We start from the raw sequence: 22,767 nt of genomic DNA, 5'->3' as shown, positions 1-22,767 counted from the left end.
ATAAAAGTCCTGCTAAACTGGCGGCTCTATATAGAAGGGTCGATGTTGGAGATGGAACTGAGAGCGATGCGACGGACCTCTTCATGCAAACGCTTGAGGTCTTCCGCCACCTCGCGGAACAGAAACCAGAGGTCAAGATCACAGTCCCTGGGACGATTGAGCCATCGTTAGAAGCAGCCAACACTATGATGCCTATCAGAGAAGCCGCCCCCTATTGGGTTCCCCCAAGAGGTCAGGGAACAAACGATGATATCAACCACGCAGATGCAAGAGGGAGGGTTGTCTACAACTGGGTTTAGCAACCATGGGATCGGCAAGATATTTTAACTTTTAGGCAAACCCTGCCCGATTTACGAAAGAACCCTACAGCATTTTATACAGAACTAGGCACAGCCTTGGGCTCAACCATAATGACTCTAGCGGACATGGATTTGTTTTTCGGGTTGTGTCTGCCGGCTGATGTGTGGAAGCAAATCCGGAAAGCCGACCACACAGACCTGTTCGGACACACCTGGAAACAACTCGATGACCTAGATAGGCAGCGAGAGCCCGGAAAGAAACCTGTAAAAGACATACTGGAACTCCCCGACAAAATAGTGCAGAAGCTAAAGACGTTGATCCCAGAAAAGAAGGTAGACTGGTCGATAGTCACGGCTTGTCGCCAGAAACCTCAGGAAGATGTATCAGAATACTTCTCACGATTTGAAACGGTGTTCTCCGACTACAGTGGCCAAGATATGACCACCGCAATCGGACAACACCTATTCGTGCAAAACTACGTAAAGGGGCTATCGCAAGAGGTCTCCCAAAAGTTACAGACTAGCAAGAGTAGTTGGGGAGCCTCTAAACCTGCAGCTATCCTTCAGATGGCTCAGTATTACGAACACCAGAAGAACGAGAACGAAAGGGCAACTGAGAAAAAGAAAAAGGACTTAAAGGAACGAGTAATGATTGCTCAATTACAGGGAGTGACTACAGGAAGGGAACGGTATAGGGGAAACTACCAGTCAAATGCCCCTAGGAATTCGGCCCCTAGAGACCGCAACCCCACACCTGGCGCTCCACGAACCGACCTCGATGAGAACCAGTGTGCATTTTGCAAAGAATTTGGGCATTGGAAGGCTCAATGCCTGGCCCTTCAGGAAATGATTAAAAATAAAGAAACAAAGGACACGACAAATGGCTCCAAAACTGGAGGGCAAGGACGAGGGCAGACCCGCGACACCACCAATGACCGATTTGACAGACCAAACACATTTGACCGCCCCGACAGAATCAGTGCCAACAGTCCGACTGCAACCATACTCACGACTCTGCATAGGACTGCCAGGGGCAAGGGAGGGATCCAGTCGAGCTCTGTGTTGACCAGCAAGGTCCTTACGTCACCGCTAAGGTCCTGGGTACAAAGTCTCCATTTTTGGTAGACACTGGAGCGACACGTAGTGTATTATCAAAACGACTGATTCCAAGGGCACCCTTGTCTGGCTCACACATTACCTCGATAGGTTTCGATGGAACGCCCTCCACTAATCCCCTGTCTGTACCTATCTCCTTTGATCTAGGAAACAATCCCACTGACACAACGTTTCTGCTCTCCTCCAACTCCCCTGACGCCATTATGGGTATTGATTTATTGAAACATTTCCGAGCTACTATTAGGTGTTCCCCGGATGGAGTCCGAGTCATCCTGTACGACAACCCGAGCATGTCCAGACCCTACCCCGCACGACATATGTACGCCATAACAGATGCTGACCTATCCTTGCTCGATACCCTACCCCTGTACCTATGAGCCAGAAACGACTCGAATGTTTGACGAATGATGATCGATCCTGTACATATAACTGTTCGACCAGATGCAATACTCCCGAAACTCCCACAGTACCGGATATCGCCCGAAGGCGAGAAGGCATTGGTAGCAATTATTCAGTCCTTGGTAGATGCAGGAGTGGCAGAGGAAGTGGTTAGTAATGTCTGCAATAGCCCTATCCTACCCATTGTTAAGAAGCAAGGTGAGGGGGATAAGAAAGCGTACCGCTTCATCATCGACCTGCGAGAAGTCAACAAAGTGGTGGTGCCACAGTACCCCGTAGTCTCAGACATCGCCACCATTCTGACTCTCATCCCGTCCACTGCCACCACCTTCACCGTTATTGATCTTAAAAATGCATTCTTCTCTATCCCCATCCATCCAGACAGCCGTTATCTCTTCGGCTTCACTTTAAAAAACCGTTCGTACCGATTTTGTAGAGCTCCCCAGGGCTACACTGAAAGTCCCAGCATTTACAGCCAGGCCCTCAAAAGACAGCTGGATGCCGTCCAGCTACCAGATGGAGTGGTGTTGATCCAATATGTTGATGATATCCTTCTGGCGGCCGACACCACTCCACTTGCAATCACAGCCACTATCCAACTCTTGCACTTCCTTGCGGAGAATGGCCACAAAGTCTCCAAAAAGAAACTGCAGTTCTGCCAGCCCCAAGTAACATACCTAGGTCATCTCCTGTCCAAAGAAGGGAGGAAACTTACGCCAGACCGAATCCAAACCATCCTAGACACCCCCATTCCAAAAACACAGAAGCAAGTCCGCTCATTAGTGGGCCTTACCTCTTTCTGCCGACAATGGTTACCAAATTTCAGTCTCATTATAAAACCCCTACTTTCCCTGTTGGCCAAAGATGTTCCGTTCCCACTCCCGTGGACTCCCGAATGCCAAGCATCCTTTAAGGAGTTGCGGGATGCCCTTTGCTCGGCACCCGTTCTAGGAACACCAGATTACTCCAAGGCCTTCTCCCTCTTCACTCACGAAAGGGAGGGATGCGCATTGTCTGTTCTAACCCAGCCCATCGGCACCAAACAACGCCCTTGTGCCTACTTCTCTGCCACTCTTGATCCAGTCGCCAGAGCTCTACCTGCCTGCCTTCGAGCAGTAGCCGCTGCTGCTGTCTCTATCCGCCAGAGTGAGGGAATTGTACTTTCAAACTCTCTCACGGTATTAGTACCCCATGCAGTTGACACCCTTCTGAACCAGACAAAGACTCAACACCTGACTAGTGCACGACTGACAGGATACGAATTGACTTTACTTGCGCCCCACATCACCCTGAAGAGATGCACGACATTGAATCCTGCTACACTATTACCCTTGCCTGAAAATGACCCCGATGTGCCCCCTATACACGACTGTGTGACCCTCACGGACGAACAGACTAGGAGTAGAGTTGACCTCCGAGACATTGCTCTTACAGATCCTGATGGAGAACTATGGGTAGATGGCTCTTGTATCAAACTCCCAGACGGCACCACTTCTGCTGCCTATGCGGCGACGACAGCTCGAACAGTAGTTGAAACCGCTCGCATCACACAACGATCCGCACAGGCAGCAGAACTAATTGCCCTCACACGAGCATGTATCATAGCAGCAGGAACCACGGCAAACATTTACACGGACAGCCAGTACGCCTTCGGGGTGGTTCATCATTTTGGGCTCCTATGGAGGGAAAGGGGATTCCTGACGTCCCACGGTACACCCATCCTACACGGAGATTTAGTCTCCGCCCTGATTGAAGCAGTTCTTCTCCCCAGACAATTAGCAGTGATCAAATGTCAGGCACACAAGAAGGTGACCGATTTAGTTGGACAGGGAAACGCACTAGCCGACATCACTGCCCGAACCACAGCTGAGAATAGGACAACGACACGCATGTATGTGACCAGGTCACAGGCAGAAAAATTGACTGACGCTAGGGAAACAATCAGGGACATCCAATCGGCCAGCACACCACACGAATTGACTGAGTGGGCGCGGGTGGGTCTGAGGGACGATGAAGGCTGCTGGCGGACAAAAGACACGAACAAATGGTTGCTGCCTGATGCATATTTGATCCCCATACTGACAATGGCACACTCCCCTGCACACATAGGCTCTGCCCCCATGATTGAACTCATTTCCAAAGTTTGGCACAACCACAAGATCCCCGACTCGGCCAAACGCCTAGTCCAGCAGTGTCTTATCTGCTTACAACACAACCCCGGGAAAGGAACTGTGGTACCCCGGGGAGGGTTTGGGATCCCCGACCACCCCTTTGAGGTCCTTGAGATGGATTACATCCAGCTAGAGAGGTGCCAAGGCTTGAAGTACGTTTTAGTCATTGTATGTGCCTTCAGCAAATGGGTGGAAGCCTATCCGACCCGAGATAACACTGCCATGACTACTGCCAAAGTACTACTGAAAGAGTTTTTCCCCCGCTACGGCCTTTGTCGAATTTTATGGAGCGACAATGGCCCCCACTTCATAGCTGAAGTTATCCAACTAATCCTGAAGGGGTTGGGGGTAAAACAAAGGTTCCATGCGGTCTTTCACCCCCAATCCGCTGGCCTGGTTGAGCGACACAACGCTACATTGAAACTGAAACTGTCAAAAATAGTGGCCACCACAGGACTTAAGTGGCCAGATGCCCTTCCACTGGCATTACTATCGATGCGCTCCACTCCCACTAAGCACCACTTGACCCCCTACGAAGTTGTGTTTGGGCGGCCTATGAACCTCTGGACTGCCCCCAAACCGTCCTCCATTCACGACGTCCCCGACGTCCTGCTGTCAGATTATTTGTACAAATTAACTAAAACATTGTCTGTCATTCATCAACAGGTGCAGCAGGCAATCCCCGATGCTTCCACGGGTCCCGGTCACGATATCCAACCGGGTGACTACATCCTAATCCGGAATTTTCAACGTGCGAAGAGTCTGGAACCCCGGTGGACGGGCCCCTGGCAAGTACTGATCACCACTCGGACGGCTCTTTGAGTGGAGGGGAAGAAGCACTGGCTGCACGCCCACCACTGCAAAAAGATTTCCTCGACCCTGGCCACGACAGACAACGTCAGCACCCAAGAAGAGCTCCTGAACAAAGACCGACCATCACTGAACTGCTATCCTGATACCGAGGCACTTGAACTTGCAAAACACTCTGATCCCACTGTGCCATCTCGAGAAGGGTATTTCCTGCGTCGAAAGGAGGGAGCTTTGGCTAAGTAGGCCACTGACTAAGTTAAAAATCTCAGAACGGTGACCCAAAGCAACCAAGGGATACCCGGAGAGAAGTTAAACAAAGTCTGTGGTTCTGCCCACTACCGAGCACCTTGAAAATGAAGATGATGGAAGCGCCAAATAAGAAGATGATGGAAGCGCCAGATAAGAAGACGTCGGAAGCAACAGGAAATACCCACTACAGGAACCCAAAGACTGACAATTTGCACAAATCAAAGACAATCGCTTTCTTCATTGTCTTCCTCTTTTGCCTCCTCCTCATGACTTCCTTCTGGATCATGGAGGAAAGCACACCCGCTCACCAGATGTTGCCAACCACTGTCTAGCCAACGGCCATGAAAGAGCACCACCTGATCACCCTTCCACCTCAGCTCCGAGAAAGGCGTAGGGAGTTCTGGAACAATTCCTTCGTACAACTGTTGCACCAGCACAACCTTGCTGCAAATGCCACGAACTGCTGGATCTGTGGGTTGCTCCCACATGCTACCGGACACTCCATCCCCTTCATCCCTTCTCCTTTCTCAGTTCACGGCTCCTGCCTCGCCTGGTTGATCCTCATGCAGGAAAGCCACAAGGACAATGCCGCTTCTGGTCAGACAGTGTCACACTTCTACTATGGGTTCTGGCTGAACAAGACAGGAAAACCCTTTTGTCCTGCAATTTCAGGTTCAACCTTCCTTACGAACATCCCTGCCAAAGAAAGGGTCGAAATGCAAGTGCTCCACAATCCAGCCAGACCCACCTTCTCCCACCTGCGGAAACAAACGGCTGCCACCCTGACCGTGGCCCTGTCTGTCATCAATGTCACAGGACTCGTATGCCTCGAAGGACAAGGAACGCAGCTGGTGGGTCACAGTTCTTGTCGCATCACCAAAACATTGGTCTCAGCTGACCCCCCCACCTTTGTTGCTTCCCCGAACATGTACTTTGTTTGTGGCACCAAAGCTTACACTTGGCTCCCAAAAAGCTGGAGGGGTACGTGCTACATCGCCTTCATTCTCCCCCCCACGTATGTGGCCCCAGCCAACCACCACCGGCAAAAGCGCGCCGGAGATGTTGAACAAGCCGACTCCACTGGAGCACAGTTCCTGGATGCAGCAAAGGGACTTGTTCCTCTGTGGGGACCAATGGCAAATAGCCGCACTATCCGACACCTGACTCAGGCAGTAGAAACAACCATTAACATCACCGCTGGCCTCCTTGCTAACAACACGGCTGAGCTTCAGGCAGTCCGCCTGGTGGCTCTTCAAAACCGTCTTGTTCTAGATGTGGTTCTGGCCGACCGTGGAGGAGCATGCCGCATCATCGGCTCCAGCTGTTGCACCTACGTGCCAGATAGCTCACCTTCAGTCTACAAAGCAATTGAACACCTCCACAGACTGTCCTCGGAGGTTCACCAGGAGCAGGAAGGATGGTCGCTTGGAGGCTGGTTCTGGGACACTTTGAAGAACTGGGGATGGAGAGTGTTAACATTTTTATTGATACCAATCATGATACTGTGTGGGTGTTGCCTAGGTATTCAATGTTTACCACCTTTATGTGCACTCATTTCCAACTGTATGTGCCCAAAGACTTTGAACTTTAAAACTGAACACATGAGTCCCCTATACGAGATAGAGGTGCGTGGTCTCATGGGGATCGATCCGAACTGACAAGCTGGCGAGACATGTTAAAGGGAGGACTGTGGAATTTTAGTTCGTGTACTAAACATCATCTACGCCATCTTGCAGATTCGCGTATGAACATACACGACAGCCATTTTAGGTACCATGGTCTCCCTGTTCACGATCGCCCGTCAGCACATTTCCCTGACACTCGCAAGCCTTCCCAGCGCACCCTGGCTGCCCCCGCGCTCACATGCACAAGCCATGAAACCCCCCATGACTCTGTCTCGGGGAATCACACCCCGCGCCTGACCAACACCTCCTTCCCGTCCATGAATACCCCTCTGTGGATAAACCCTTCCACCACGCTCGATTGTCCACACCAATCCTTTCCGTCCATGAATACCCCTCCTTTGATGACCCCTTCCTCTGAGCCCGACTGCCTGTACGAACCGCTGGTCATCCCTTAGCCCGAGGGTACAGTTTATTGCCCATTACTGTATGTACTCGCCTCTCCTGAAAGAGACCACTATTGATCATGACGTCCCCACCCCCTGAGCTTCGATCAGGCGCACACATTCCAAAGGAATCGGCAGAACACTCAGCTGCGTGATAGCCCCTCCCAATCATATGAGGGGAGAGGGCCTCTACTGTTGTCATGTGTTGGAATGGGCCGGAACTTGGGGGGGGGGTGACGGGGATGTCGTTCTCATGCTTTACAATGCCCTTGCTGTAATAAAGAACGTTCACATGTCTTAGACCAGTGTATAAAAGACCAGGTCTCAAAGAGGTTGGGAGAGCACCTCGAGACGATACCTTGTTGTCTGATCTGATGTGTTCTACTCCGACGGAATAAAACTTGTTTCCTGTCTTCCTGTCTCCAGCGCCTGCCTCTTCATTGAATAACTTCGTATGGTATTAGAGGCGTTCTACGCCGGGCAAATTTAACTTAGGAACCATCTACTGAAATCGCCTGACCATTTTGAACTGATCTTTATCAATCCCTCCAGCTGAAATGTGGAGAGAACTACCCTTCCCCAGGGAGTTCCTCATCACTAAGGCGAAAAACCTGGACAGACCGTCAGCATTGGCGTGATCTGTGCCAGGGCGGTGTTCCACCGTGAAGTCCATACCCTGTAGGGAGATGGACCACCTCAACAGTTTTGGGTTCTCACCCCTCATTTGCATCAACCATCTGAGGGGCTGTGGTCTGTCTGAACCCGGAAGTGAGACCCAAACAAGTAGGGTCTTAGCTTCTTCGAAGCCCAGACCACAGCAAATACTTCTCGTTCTATTGCACTCCACCTCTGTTCCCGGGGAAGTAACCTCCTACTGATGAAGGCTACAGGTTGGTCCCAGCCCTCCTCAGTTATTTGTGCGAGAACAGCCCCTACACCATGCTCTGAAGCGTCTGTTTGCACTAGAAATTCCTTTGAGAAATCAGGAGCCAGGAGCACGGGTGCCGTGCACATGGCAGTTTTCAGGGTGTCAAAAGCCTACTGACAGGTGTCAGTCCAGATCACATTCCTGGGCTGCTTCTTAGAAGTCAGCTCTGTCAAGGGGGCAACAATGGTACCATACCCCTTGACAAACCTCCTGTAGTACCCAGTGAGACCCAGGAAGGCTCTCCCTGCAGTTTGGGTCTTGGGGGGGTCCCAAGCCAGGATGGTCTCAATTTTGGGCTGTAGGGGCGCCACCTGGCCATTCCCCACCTGGTGTCCCAAGTACACCACTGAGCCCTGCCCGATCTGACACTTGCTTGCCTTGATCGTGAGGCCTGCCTTGCGCAGCGCCATCAACACTTCCCAGAGGTGTTGCAAGTGTTCTTTCCATGTGCTACTGAACACTGCAATGTCATCCAGGTAGGCTGCGCTGAACTCAGCCAGTCCAGCCAACACCTGGTTGACCAATCTCTGGAAGGTGGCAGTGGCATTCTTCATCCCAAATGGCATCAGCCGGAATTGGAAATGCCCGTCTGGTGTGGAGAATGCTGACCTCTCTTTTGCCCCATCAGTCAAGGCGATCTGCCAGTACCCAAACGTTTCAAACGTGCTGAGGAACCGGGCAGCCCCTAGCCGATCAATGAGCTCATCAGCTCTGGGGATGGGGTGCGCGTCAGTCTTGGTGACTGAATTGAGTCCTCTGTAGTCCACACAGAACCGGAGTTCAGGTGTGGCTCCCGGCGCTGCAGCCTTTGGGTCAAGACCACTGGGCTGGCCCAAGGACTGCTGAGGACTCAACCACCCCAAGAGCAAGCATTTTGGAGACCTCCTCCTTGATGCAGGCTCTGACCCTGTCAGTTACCCTGTAGGCCTTGTGCCTCACAGGTAAGCTGTCTCCTGTGTCCACATCATGGACGCACCAATCTGTGACACCAGGAACCAGGGAGAACAGATCTGGAAACTGCCCCAGCAATTGGTGGCAGTCATCCTGTTGTTCCGGCGTCAGGGTGGGTGAGAGGTTAACTTCATCCACTGACCCATCTTTCTCAGAGGCTACCAAGAGGTCAGGAAGAGGCTCAGTCTCCTCCTCCATTCCATTATCAGTTGCCAACAGCATGCCCACTTCGGACCTCTCCAAGTGGGGCTTAAGGCGGTTAACATGTAGGACCCTCAAAGGGTTCCTGGGAGACTTCATGTCCACCAAGTAGGTGACAGGACTCTTGCGCTCCACAACCTCAAATGGACCTGCCCACTTATCATGAAGTGCACAAGGCTCCACTGGGGCCAAGACCCACACCTTTTGTCCAGGTTGAAGCTCTACCAGAGTGGCATTCTGGTCGTACCACCGCTTCATCTCTTCCTGGCTGGATTCCAGGTTTGCCTCAGCAAGTTTCCTGAATCGCCTGGTCTGGTTTCTGAAGGCCAGCATGTAACTGTATACATTCTGGGGAGGTTTCCTGGGAGATTTCTCCCAGCCTTCCTTTACCAGACTCAGAGGTCCTCTCACTGGGTGACCATACAGCAGTTCAAAGGGGCTGAACCCTAGAGACTTCTGTGGCACCTCACGGTATGCAAAGAGAAGGCATGGCAAGAGGACGTCCCACTTACGCCTCATTGGACCTTCCAGGCCATGATCATGCCTTTTAGGGTTCGGTTGAATCTCTCAACCAAATCATTTCCTTGGGGATGGTAAGGGGTGGTGAACTTGTATGTTACACCACACTCTTGCCAAAGGGATTTCATATACTTGGATATGAAAATGGTGCCCCTGTCACTCACCACCTCTAGAGGGAATCCTACTCGTGAGAAAATTCCCATCAGTGCCCGTCCCACCACGGGGGCCGTCACTGTCCTCAGAGGGATGGCTTCAGGGTACCGGGTGGCATGGTCCACCAAGACCAGGATGAACCTGTTGCCCATGGCTGTCTTGGGGTCCAGAGGTCCAACAATGTCAATACCCACTCGCTGGAATGGAGTACTGACCACGGGGAAGGGTTGCAGAGGAGCCTTGTGCTTCCCTCCGCTCTTACCACTTGCCTGGCAAGTCTGACAAGACCTACAGTGAGCATCTGAGCTCTTGTGCATTTGGGGCCAATAAAAGTGGGTGACAAGCCTGTCATAGGTCTTGTCCATCCCCAAATGTCCTGCTAAAGGCACATCATGAGCCAGCCCCAGAAGGAAGGCTCTGAACTTCTGGGGTACAACCAGCGCACGGGCATACCCAGTTTCAGCAACCTTAGGCTCTGAATACAGGAGGTCATTCTCCCAGTATACATAATGTGTTCCAGACTGAACACCATTGGCCTGGTCTGCAGCCTGCTGCCGCATACCCACGAGAGAAGGGCATTCTTTCCGCTCCCTGCAGAATTCCTCCCTGGAGGGGCCTCCTTCTTGCTGCCAATGGGTCAGCTCAGGCAGGTCCCCAGTTCAGCAATCTGTTCCCCTGTAGGCTCCAGGGCATCCCCCTCAAGGTCTGCTTCCTCCTGGACTGTGGGAACTTCAGGGTCCGGTTTCCCACGCCCCCTGCACCTCCTCTCTAAGGCCGGTTCCTGGGCCTCTCCTTCAGGCCCCAGGATCCCTTGAGCATCCCTACTGGCTGCCATTGACCGGGTGGTCACGCACGCCCAGTCAGGCAGGCCCACCATCCTCAGGTGAGCCGTCTTCTCCACTTTTTCCCAAGGGAAGTCTTCCAGGTCATTCCCTAGCAAACAGTCTACAGGCATGGCCGTTCTCACACAAACCTTCAGAGTACCAGAGACCCCCCCCCCACTCGAAGGGAACTTGAGCCATCGGACACTGACTCTCTGAGTTGTCAGCATTGATAACCCTACAGTAGGCATGGGGTACAACCTGCTCTTGAGGCACCAGGTGCTGCCTCACTGCAGTCACACTGGCTCCTGTATCTCTAAGAGCCTCTGCTTTCTTACCATTGATGGTTACCACCTGCCCATATTTCTTAGTGTTAGAGGGCAGGTAGTTCTCAGGGACCATCTTACTGTCTCCTAAAGAGACTAGGGTCATCTGGACAGGATCTTCACCCCCTGGGACTATTACTTCTTCCCCCAAATTAACACTAGCCACTTGCCGGGGTGGAGCACCAGTGGGTGCTGGTTTACCAAACAGGCGACACTTAGGGTCAGTGGCAATGTGACCCGGGTCACCACATCTATAACAATTGAAGGGCCCTCTTGGAACAGGTCTACCTGTCGGGCCCCGGTCTGCTTCGGGGGTGGGGGAGGCTGAGAACCTTTCCCCTGGTTCCCTTGGGGATTACTTTGGGGGCCTTTATGGAACCCTTTCTGTTTACCTCTGTCCCCCCCACTCTTCTGCTGGGGACCCTGCCCACCCCTAACGGAGTCTCCCATTGGACCCTTGTGGACCCTGGTGCTGAGCCAGCGGTCCGCCTCTCAAGCAAGCTTCCTCGGGTTGGACAGCTTGCTATCAATCAGGTGCTGTCGTAGCTCAGGAAAACCATGCTACGACAAGTGCTCCCATGCCATTAAATCAAGAAGCCCCTGAAAATGATTTACCTTACTACCCTTCAGCCAACCATCCAGGGCTCTGCAGAAACTGGTCACATACTCCACATACATACTCCCAGGAGGCTTTTCACACCCCCTGAACTTCTGTCTGTACATTTCAGGGGTTAGCCCATACCTGGTCATTAAGGCCTCTTTCATGTGGGGATAGGAACAGTGTTCTTCAGTGGGCAAATCTAGTAGGGTGTCCCACCCTTCGCTAAGGAACCTCCCCCACAACCCCGCTCCCCAATCCTTGTCAGGGACCCGGTGGGCACACATGGCTACTTCATAGGCCCTAAACCACTGTCCTATGTCATCCCCCTTAAAGTATTCCTTAACCACATCTTTGGGTATGTACACCCTGGACTCTACCTGCACCGGTGTTGTGCTGCCACCAGAGGGAGGATGCTCCAAACTTTTCTCCTTTAGACTCATCTCCCTCAGTCTGATCTCATGATCAACTTGGATTTTTCGCTCTTCCAGAGCCATTCTCTTGCTCTCTAGCTCCAGTTAGCCCTTTAACTTCAGCTCTGCCAACTTCATCTCATGATCCCTGTTTGCTTGTCTGTCTGCCAGCTCCTCTGGCGACAGGCCTCTGCCAAAGCTATGGACGCTGTCTGCTCTTTCAGGTACAACAAGATCCTCAGGTGCATTATGATCCTCAGGTGCATTCCTTGATTCAATCTAGGCTTTCAGGGCCTTGTAGTAATCCTCCTTCTTCTTGCACCCTGCACGTGGAACCTTGAATTTTTTGAGAAAGTAAAATAGCTCAGCTCTCTTGTAGTTGTCCAGTTTTGACACATCCCATTCCACTTCCAACACCTCAGAGGTTTCAGATTCTGCCCTCCCTACGCTGTTGGTGCCAGGCATGGCTTCAAACAAAAAGGGATCTTCTTCTTCCAGCAAAGAAAGAAAATAAAAATAAAAAGTCTGTGGCTAAGTTACTGGATTTGTAATCACTATGAAATGGTCAATAATCACTGTATGGACACTGCAAATGTAAATTCCTGATCCTTACCGCTGCATCCAATGTTAGAATTGGGGGTCTCTGGTTGGCGCAGTGCAGTACTGGCGACAAGCAGGGACCCTCTCCTCTAAGTCAGGGCGAAGGATTACTCACAGAAATAACCCCTGCTCACCCTCTAGGTAGTGTGGCGCAAGCAGTCTAGGCTAATCTCTGGAGCACATATGGTTAAACAATTGCAGTATCACACACAACAACCACCAACCCACCACGCAATGACACTAGACTGTAGGTTGTGTAAAAATATATCTCCTTTATGTATATTTCGAGCAGGCTTATTAATACAGTCTTTTCACTCTCAAGAAATGGTTCCAGTTTCTTGTTTAGAATGCCACAGTTCTTTTTAGCAATGTTCAGGTCTTAACAGGCAAGGTTTCGTCTTTCTAAGCAGTTTGCTGGGCTTGGTGCGCTTCGCAGTGCTCTCGTACGGTCCGTACGGCTTCAGCGGAGGTGCCCTACCAAAGCTCACGCTTCTCGAGTGAGCCGGCCTACGTCGCGAACACTGAGGAAGGCAGGTGCGAGGCGTACCAGCAACCGTATCCCAAGCGCACTGCTCTCAGTGCGTGGTTGCAGCGTATGCCTCTTGCTGGTGAGTACGGTGCGCACAGTCTGCAGCGAAGCGGAAGGCGTACCAGCCTCCAGGGAACACAGTACGTTGCGCACTGAATGCGAAGCGTTCCACGAGGCACTACAGTGAAGCGGGAGGCGTACCAGCCTCCAGCGAACAGGCATAAGCGGCAAACAGTTTCAAAAGCACACTATGAGGCGTACCAGCCTCGGGGACACAACAAAACGCTGCGCATCCGTTCACAGTGCACAATACCTTGGCTCTTGATGTTGGTTCGGGGCGGACGGCTCTAGGCTGTCGTCCGGCGTTGTGATGTCGTCCTGGAGGGCGGGGTGACGCGGGGGCCAAGGGGTCGCTTTCCTTCAGGCTGGCGGTGCTCCGGGGGTTGCCTGGAGAGGGGTGCAGCGGACTTTGAGGTTTTCTGCAGGGCTTTTCTTCAGGATGCGAACCCGTACTGCTAGACCATCTTTTCTTTACTTTCCACGGCGCGGGGGCAGCAGAAGGCGGTGATCGGACCGGACAGGTCCTCTGCTTTGCGTTGTTTCTTCCACTCGGTGAGCCAGTCACGGTGCTGGGGTCAGACAGCGCTGACCTTTGCGGTGCGAGCTGCGGCTCGGCGGCAGGAATTCACGGTGCTCGGCAGGACCGGGGTTAGCACAGGCTCTTTAGGGCAGCGATGCAGGGTCGACAATCCTCAGCAGTTGTTCCTCTTTCAGGGGCGGTAGCGCCCACTGTTCCTGGGGTGCAGTTCAGGGGGAAAGTTCAGATGCAAGCCCTTGGAGATCTTATTAAGCAAATTGCACAAGTTGAAAATAAAGCAAAGTTTCTTCTAGTCTTTCTTTTCTCTCCCTCCAGCAGCAAGGCACCCACCACAGGCTTAGAGACAGTACTTCTCCATGCAGCTTTCCTAGGTCCTTCTCTTCGGGCAGAGTTTTTTCTTGGTGTCAACAGGATCTAGTTTCTTGGGAGCAGGGCTCCTACTTTTATACAACTTTTCTTTTGTTCTGACAGGCCAGGGGGGCCTCTGCATAACTTCTTTTCAGACCTGGAGCACTGTGTTGGGGAAACTTGGGTCTCTCCTTTCAGGGAGCAGGGATGGCACATCAGACGCTCCACAGGAGGTGGAGCCAGCTTTGTGTGGACAGGGGCAGCCAGGAGTACTTTGTTGATAGGCTTTCCCCTTCCTGGGCCAGGTGTCGGGCTGAGTCATCAGTCACTCCCCAGGAGGTGGAGCCTGCATTGTGGTGGCAGAGCACAGCCCTATTCAGAGTCCAGGGGCACTCCCACCTCCCACCAAGGTGTAATCCTTGCATTCACCACCTGTCATCCCCCAGCCCTGTCAATCACACAACCCAGACAGTCAGATACACATCCTAGCAGAGATGGGTTGAAATGGTTAGGCAAGCAAATGCTAACTTTCTAAAAGTAGCATTTGCAAACACAGGATATTAAAATAAACTTTACTAAAAGAAGTATTTTATTATTCTGAGTTCAGGCATACTAAACTTTATTTTCTACCATGTTCCCTGAGCCTGCTGGGATTATAGGGTTTAATAATTCCAGCAGCCCATCTTAGCCTTAGAGAACAGGTAGCCTTACTTATAGTGAAAAACGAATTTTGCTGTAATTCACTATTAGGACATGCCACACACATCAGGCTTGTCCTACCTTACACTTACAATGCACCCTGCCCTTGGGCCTACCACAGGGGTGACTCACATGAAGCAAAAGGAAGGTTTAGAGGCTGGCAAGTGTGTGCACTTGCCCAGCCAGCATGACAGTACCAGACTGCACGCAGGTTCTGCAATGGCAGACCTAGACACATTTTAAAAGGCTGCTTCTGTGGGTGGCGCAACCAGCGCTGCAGGCCCACTAGCAGTATTGGCATTCACACGCCCTGGCACTCCTGGTGCACTTTACTGGGGACTGACAGTAAATCCAATGAGCCAATCATGGAAATCAATCATATATACCTTTTACATTGGGAGCACTTGCACTGCGGCACAGATTTCCCGTGGCGCAGTGCCCTGAGCAGCGAACACCAGCAAAATATCTGAGGCACATCAGCAAAAAGTGGAAGGGAGACTCACGCCAAGGTGCCAGGTCTAACACTATCTCAGGCAGGAGGTACAGACCCCAGTTACTCTGGTACTGACTACCTCAGGCAGGAAGTACATACCCCAGTTACTCGGGTACTGACTATCTCAGGCAGGAGGTACATACCCCAGTTACTCGGATACTGACTACCTCAGGCAGGAGGTACAGACCCCAGTTACTCGGGTACTGACTATCTCAGGCAGGAGGTACATACCCCAGTTACTCGGGTACTGACTATCTCAGGCAGGAGGTACATACCCCAGTTACTCGGGTACTGACTATCTCAGGCAGGAGGTACAGACCCCAGTTACTCGGGTATTGGAAAATGTCACCAGCGTTCCCAGTACGTGTACGTCTGTCAGACTGCACTGGCCCTTTTTACCCCATGATATCTATCAAGCTTTCTTGTGGAAAAGCGCCTCTGAGCATTATTAGAGCGGGGGATTCCTTGTAGCTCCTTGTTTCACTTACCTGGACTTAAAAGTTCAGTCTTGTCTGTGAAAATTCAAAATTATAACTTTCCATCATGCAGTATGCAAGGTGCAGTTGCACTGGAAGAGATTCGGTAAAATATTTATTTTTTGTTCATATATATTTTTGTCAATCGCTGTAAGCCGCGGCAATGTGTTTTTCAAAGAGTTAGGAGTCGGGGAAAGTTATTGCCAAAGAGGGGGAAGTCATCTTCGAATTGGGTGAGGGGAGACCAGGGGCCTCATTTATGAGGCTGTGCGTCACTTTTACGCCACCCGCACCATTGGTGTAAAAAATGCGCCTTGTTGCGCCATATTTACAAAGTGACGCATCTAGGTAGATGCGTCACTTTGTAAACCCCTGCTCCACATTATACCTGCGCCAGGTATAATGTATGCAAGGGGGGCATTTTGACGCAAGAAAGGGTCATGGAAGTGACGCAGTGAAACCTATAAGATTTCACAGCGCCATTTCTTGGCCGCTAATGCGTCAAAATCTTACGCCTGCTTCATGGCAGGCGTAAGACTGGCGCAGGCACTAACAACATGGGACTTGCCCATGTGAAAGTACACATTGCTGGAGTTGCGTCACTTTTGTGACACACTCCAGCAATGCGTCACTTTTGCGCCTACAGATACATCAGAAATACTGACGTATCTGTAACTCCTTGCGACATGATGCGTCATATTATAAATATGACGCATCAATCATGACGCAAGGAGTGCGCACTGAGAAGTGACGCATGGCCGCTTTCACGCAGCGATGCGTCATTTCTCATAAATGAGGCCCCAGAGAGTAGCTAGCATTTAAACAGCAGTAACTTAATTAGAGTAGCCCTCGAGTCTTTACACGTTTCTTGATGTGGGCAAGGTAGGGATTGACTGGTGAAGAAGGATGAGTATTCCGGTCTTCTGCCCACCAAGATCCCAGTTATTTTCCAGGCACATGCTTGTTGAAAATTAAATAAAAAATCATGGCGCTTCAGTTTCTTTCATGCGACTTTTAATCAGTCTAGTTTTATACCAGATAAAAATGTGGTCCCTTCATTAAAAGTTGCTTTATTGACAGCTGTTTTTTAACATCTGTGACAATGCATTCATTTCCAGTCCCCTTTTGTAGCATATGAACTTGACCTTTTCCAAATATATTTGTCTGTGCTGCAAGTTACTGCTAAGCATATTTTTAGCAGACAAAGCTTATCTATTCACTCACACAATGGGATGTTTGTTGTTCAGTTTTAGGACAAACAGTTCAATTTGATAAAAGAAAAGTCTGTTTATTGTGCGTGTGTAATGTAGTCTGAGACACGCGGATGTAAAAAAAATATAGAAACACGCTTTCTTCACTATTTTAGTCTTCCTTGTAGACAGGGCATCTGAAATTATGCAATTTTGAAACTGGCATTTTCCACATAATCCATAACCTGCTGCATAATAGGCAGATTTTACCCCAAAAAATGTTTGGAGCCCAAACTGATCAACTATTTACTAAAACGTTTTTATTGAACCTTTATCATTATGAACATTTCAGGCGTTGTACAATAGGGGGCAGATTTATGTTGGGAATGCGCCACGTTTGCGTCACGCAACTGCGGCGTAAACGTGGCGCATCCCTATGACCCATTTACAATGTGACGCATCTAGGCAGATGCGTCACGTTGTAAAGCCCTGCGCCACTTGTGGGCGTTCCGGTGCAGGGTGGGCGTTCCGGGGCAGGTGCGCCTCGCAAATGTGGCTGAGTGGTCACTTTCAGGCCAATGCTGCATCAAAACCCTGCGCCTCTTGAAGCAGGCGTAGGTCTTGACGCAGCATTGTAAAGATGGGGCACCCCCGAGCGTTGCTGGAGCTGCATCGCACTTGCGACGCAACTCCAGCAATGCGCCACCTTTACGGCACAGATGCGTCACGCATCTGTGCCGTTTTTGCCCCATGGTGAGCCGCATTGTAAATGCGGCGCACCATGGGTGGCGGAGCAGCGTCGCAAAATAACTGGCGCATCCCTGGGGATGTCATTTAATCGACCCTGCTGCATAATGGGATTCTCCTTTTGCAGAATCCCAATCAATCCTCCCAGGATTTTGCGGCCTGGAACTGCAAATTTTGTGGCCAAAAAAGAAAATATGCGGTCCCAAACCCCAAAATCTGCAGTATTTTTGCTGCAGGCAGAACTTGTACGTGCCACAAAAATATAATTCAGTCACTACTGGAAAATCTGATGTCACATTCTGTGACCTGACAAGTTGTCCAGCAGCGCCGTGCCTCAGAATAAGAGGGTGTCTGATGCTAAAGAAAGATTAAACGAACAGTATACCAACAGGTATAGTTCTGGAGACAATTAAACATGTATGCCAAAAGCATTACAGAAGCAGAGATAAGGAGACTCGATTCAGTTTAGTTTTGGTTGTTATTCATCATATAATTTGAAAACACAATTATGTGGGGAAAGAATAGTTATAGCAGCACTGTAAGGAACTAATCAATAACAACCCAATTGTACTTGATGCTTAAGTAAGTGCAGGTGACATAGGTGGCGACGCAAGTAACAAGTTGGACAGCGTGAGCGGCGCAAAGTGAGCAGTAGTGTGAATTATATACAGTGAGTGAGAACATATGGCTCAAGGCTAAGTTTCAAATACATGAGTGACTTATTTTGAAATTATTGATTCATAATGAGCCATTGGAGAGTATGCGCCTTATTTTGCGCTGTGTTGTCACTGAACACGGCCCCAGGATTCACTCTCCCGATGAACCACGATTAACTCAGGTTCCGTGACCCCGCCCCTGGACGCCATGACCTTCTGAACAACAGACGTCCCTTGACTGTGCTTCATTCACGATCGCGCTCTATATCCTCAAATCGGCTGGAAGACGCCCACCTCCTCCCTCGTGTGAGGACACTAGACAACCGTGCCTACCTTCAATTGACTCAGCACTGACCAAACTGCACAACCCCGTCCTGAAGACGATCGCAATTGATGAGGATCGAAACGTCATCGACAACACAGCGCAAAATAAGGCGCACACTCTCCAATGGCTCATTATGAATTCCTGCAGACAGACTCCCCCCTCGCACACTGGTCCCTGCAGACAGACTCCCCCTCGCACACTGGTCCTTGTAGACTCCCCCCTCGCACACTGGTCCCTGCAGACAGACTCCCCCTCGCACACTGGTCCTTGCAGACTCCCCCCTCGCACACTGGTCCCTGCAGACAGAATCCCCCCTCGCACACTGGTCCCTGCAGACAGACTCCCCCTCGCACACTGGTCCCTGCAGACAGACTCCCCCTCGCTTACTGGTCCCTGCAGACAGAATCCCCCTCGCACACTGGTCCCTGCAGACAGACTCCCCGTCGCTTACTGGTCCCTGCAGACAGAATCCCCCCTCGCACACTGGTCCCTGCAGACAGACTCCCCCTCGCACACTGGTCCCTGCAGACAGACTCCCCCTCGCACACTGGTCCCTGCAGACAGACTCCCCCTCGCACACTGGTCCCTGCAGACAGACTCCCCCTCGCTTACTGGTCCCTGCAGACAGAATCCCCCTCGCACACTGGTCCCTGCAGACAGACTCCCCCTCACACACTGGTCCCTGAAGATAGACTCCCCCTCGCTTACTGGTCCCTGCAGACAGAATCCCCCTCGCACACTGGTCCCTGCAGACAGAATCCCCCCTCGCACACTGGTCCCTGCAGACAGACTCCCCCTCGCACACTGGTCCCTGCAGACTCCCCCCTCGCATACTGGTCCCTGCAGACAGAATTCCCCCTCGCACACACTAGTCCCTGCAGACTCCCCCCTCGCACACGGGTCCCTGCAGACTCCCCCCTCGCACACTGGTCCCTGCAGACTCCCCCCTCGCACACTGGTCCCTGCAGACAGAATCCCCCCCTCGCGCACTGGTCCCTGCAGACTCCCCCCTCGCACACTGGTCCCTGCAGACTCTCCCCTCGCACACTGGTCCCTGCAGACAGACTCCCCCCTCGCACACTGGTCCCTGCAGACAGACTCCCCCTCGCACACTGGTCCCTGCAGACTCCCCCCTCGCACACTGGTCCCTGCAGACTCCCCCCTCGCACACTGGTCCCTGCAGACAGACTCCCCCTCGCACACTGGTCCCTGCAGACAGAATCCCCCCTCGCACACTGGTCCCTGCAGACAGACTCCCCCTCGCACACTGGTCCCTGCAGACAGAATCCCCCCCTCGCACACTGGTCCCTGCAGACAGACTCCCCCTCGCACACTGGTCCCTGCAGACTCCCCCCTCGCACACTGGTCCCTCCAGACAGACTCCCCCTCACACACTGGTCCCTGCAGACAGACTCCCCCCACACACTGGTCCCTGCAGACAGACTCCCCCTCGCACACTGGTCCCTGCAGACAGACTCCCCCTTGCATACTGGTCCCTGCAGACAGAATCCCCCCTCGCACACTGGTCCCTGCAGGCAGACTCCCCCTCGCACACTGGTCCCTGCAGACAGACTCCCCCTCGCACACTGGTCCCTGCAGACAGAATCCCCCCTCACACACTGGTCCCTGCAGACAGACTCCCCCTCGCACACTGGTCCCTGCAGACAGAATCCCCCCTCGCACACTGGTCCCTGCAGACAGACTCCCCCTCGCACACTGGTCCCTGCAGACTCCCCCCTCGCACACTGGTCCCTCCAGACAGACTCCCCCTCGCACACTGGTCCCTGCAGACAGAATCCCCCCTCGCACACTGGTCCCTGCAGACAGACTCCCCCTCGCACACTGGTCCCTGCAGCCTCCCCCTCGCACACTGGCCCCTGCAGACAGACTCCCCCTCGCACACTGGTCCCTGCAGACAGAATCCCCCCTCGCACACTGGTCCCTGCAGACAGACTCCCCCTTGCACACTGGTCCCTGCAGACTCCCCCCTCGCACACTGGTCCCTCCAGACAGATTCCCCCTCGCACACTGGTCCCTGCAGACTCCCCCCTCGCACACTGGTCCCTGCAGACAGACTCCCCCCTCGCACACTGGTCCCTGCAGACAGAATCCCCCTTGCACGCTGGTCCCTGCAGACAGACTCCCCTCCACACGCTGGTCCCTGCAGACAGACGCTCCCTGCACACTGGTCCCTGCAGACAGACTCCCCCCTCACACACTGGTCCCTGCAGACAGACGCTCCCTGCACACTGGTCCCTGCAGACAGACTCCCCCTCGCACGCTGGTCCCTGCAGACAGACTCCCCCTGCACACTGGTCCCTGCAGACAGACTCCCCCTCGCACACTGGTCCCTGCAGACTCCCCCCTCGCACACTGGTCCCTCCAGACAGACTCCCCCTCGCACACTGGTCCCTGCAGACTCCCCCCTCGCACACTGGTCCCTGCAGACAGACTCCCCCCTCGCACACTGGTCCCTGCGGACAGAATCCCCCTTGCACGCTGGTCCCTGCAGACAGACTCCCCTCCACACGCTGGTCCCTGCAGACAGACGCTCCTTGCACACTGGTCCCTGCAGACAGACTCCCCCTCGCACACTGGTCCCTGCAGACAGAATCCCCCCTCGCACACTGGTCCCTGCAGACAGACTCCCCCTCGCACACTGGTCCCTGCAGACTCCCCCCTCGCACACTGGTCCCTCCAGACAGATTCCCCCTCGCACACTGGTCCCTGCAGACTCCCCCCTCGCACACTGGTCCCTGCAGACAGACTCCCCCCTCGCACACTGGTCCCTGCAGACAGAATCCCCCTTGCACGCTGGTCCCTGCAGACAGACTCCCCTCCACACGCTGGTCCCTGCAGACAGACGCTCCCTGCACACTGGTCCCTGCAGACAGACTCCCCCCTCACACGGGTCCCTGCAGACAGACGCTCCCTGCACACTGGTCCCTGCAGACAGACTCCCCCTCGCACGCTGGTCCCTGCAGACAGACTCCCCCTGCACACTGGTCCCTGCAGACAGACTCCCCCTCGCACACTGGTCCCTGCAGACAGACTCCCCTCCACACGCTGGTCCCTGCAGACAGAATCCCCCCTCGCACACTGGTCCCTGCAGACAGACTCCCCCTCGCACACTGGTCCCTGCAGCCAGACTCCCCCTCGCACACTGGTCCCTGCAGACTCTCCCCTCGCACACTGGTCCCTCCAGACAGACTCCCCCTCGCACACTGGTCCCTGCAGACTCTCCCCTCGCACACTGGTCCCTCCAGACAGACTCCCCCTCGCACACTGGTCCCTGCAGACTCTCCCCTCGCACACTTGTCCCTGCAGACAGACTCCCCCCTCGCACACTGGTCCCTGCAGACAGACTCCTCCCGCACACTGGTCCCTGCAGACAGACGCTCCTTGCACACTGGTCCCTGCAGACAGACTCCCCTCCACACGCTGGTCCCTGCAGACAGATGCTCCTTGCACACTGGTCCCTGCAGACAGACTCCCCCCTCACACACTGGTCCCTGCAGACAGACTCCCCCCTCACACACTGGTCCCTGCAGACAGTCGCTCCCTGCACACTGGTCCCTGCAGACAGACTCTCCCTGCACACTGGTCCCTGCAGACAGACTCCCCCTCGCACGCTGGTCCCTGCAGACAGACTCCCCCTTCACACTGGTCCCTGCAGACAGACTCCCCCTGCACACTGGTCCCTGCAGACAGACTCCCGTCCCTGCACACTGGTCCCTGCAGACAGACTCCCCCCTCGCACACTGGTCCCTGCAGACAGACTCCCCCCTGCACACTGGTCCCTGCAGACAAACTCCCCCCACACACACTGGTCCCTGCAGACAGACTCCCGTCCCTGCACACTGGTCCCTGCAGACACACTCCCCCCTTGCACACTGGTCCCTGCAGACAGACTCCCGTCCCTGCACACTGGTCCCTGCAGACAGACTCCCCCCTCGCACACTGGTCCCTGCAGACAAACTCCCCCCTCACACACTGGTCCCTGCAGACAGACTCCCGTCCCTGCACACTGGTCCCTGCAGACAGACTCCCCCCTCGCACACTGGTCCCTGCAGACAGACTCCCG

This window comes from Lissotriton helveticus, chromosome 10 (assembly GCF_964261635.1).
Source record: "Lissotriton helveticus chromosome 10, aLisHel1.1, whole genome shotgun sequence".
In the NCBI taxonomy this organism is placed as follows: domain Eukaryota; kingdom Metazoa; phylum Chordata; class Amphibia; order Caudata; family Salamandridae; genus Lissotriton; species Lissotriton helveticus.
The sequence above is the reverse complement of the archived record's forward strand: the minus strand, read 5'-3'. Positions refer to the sequence as shown.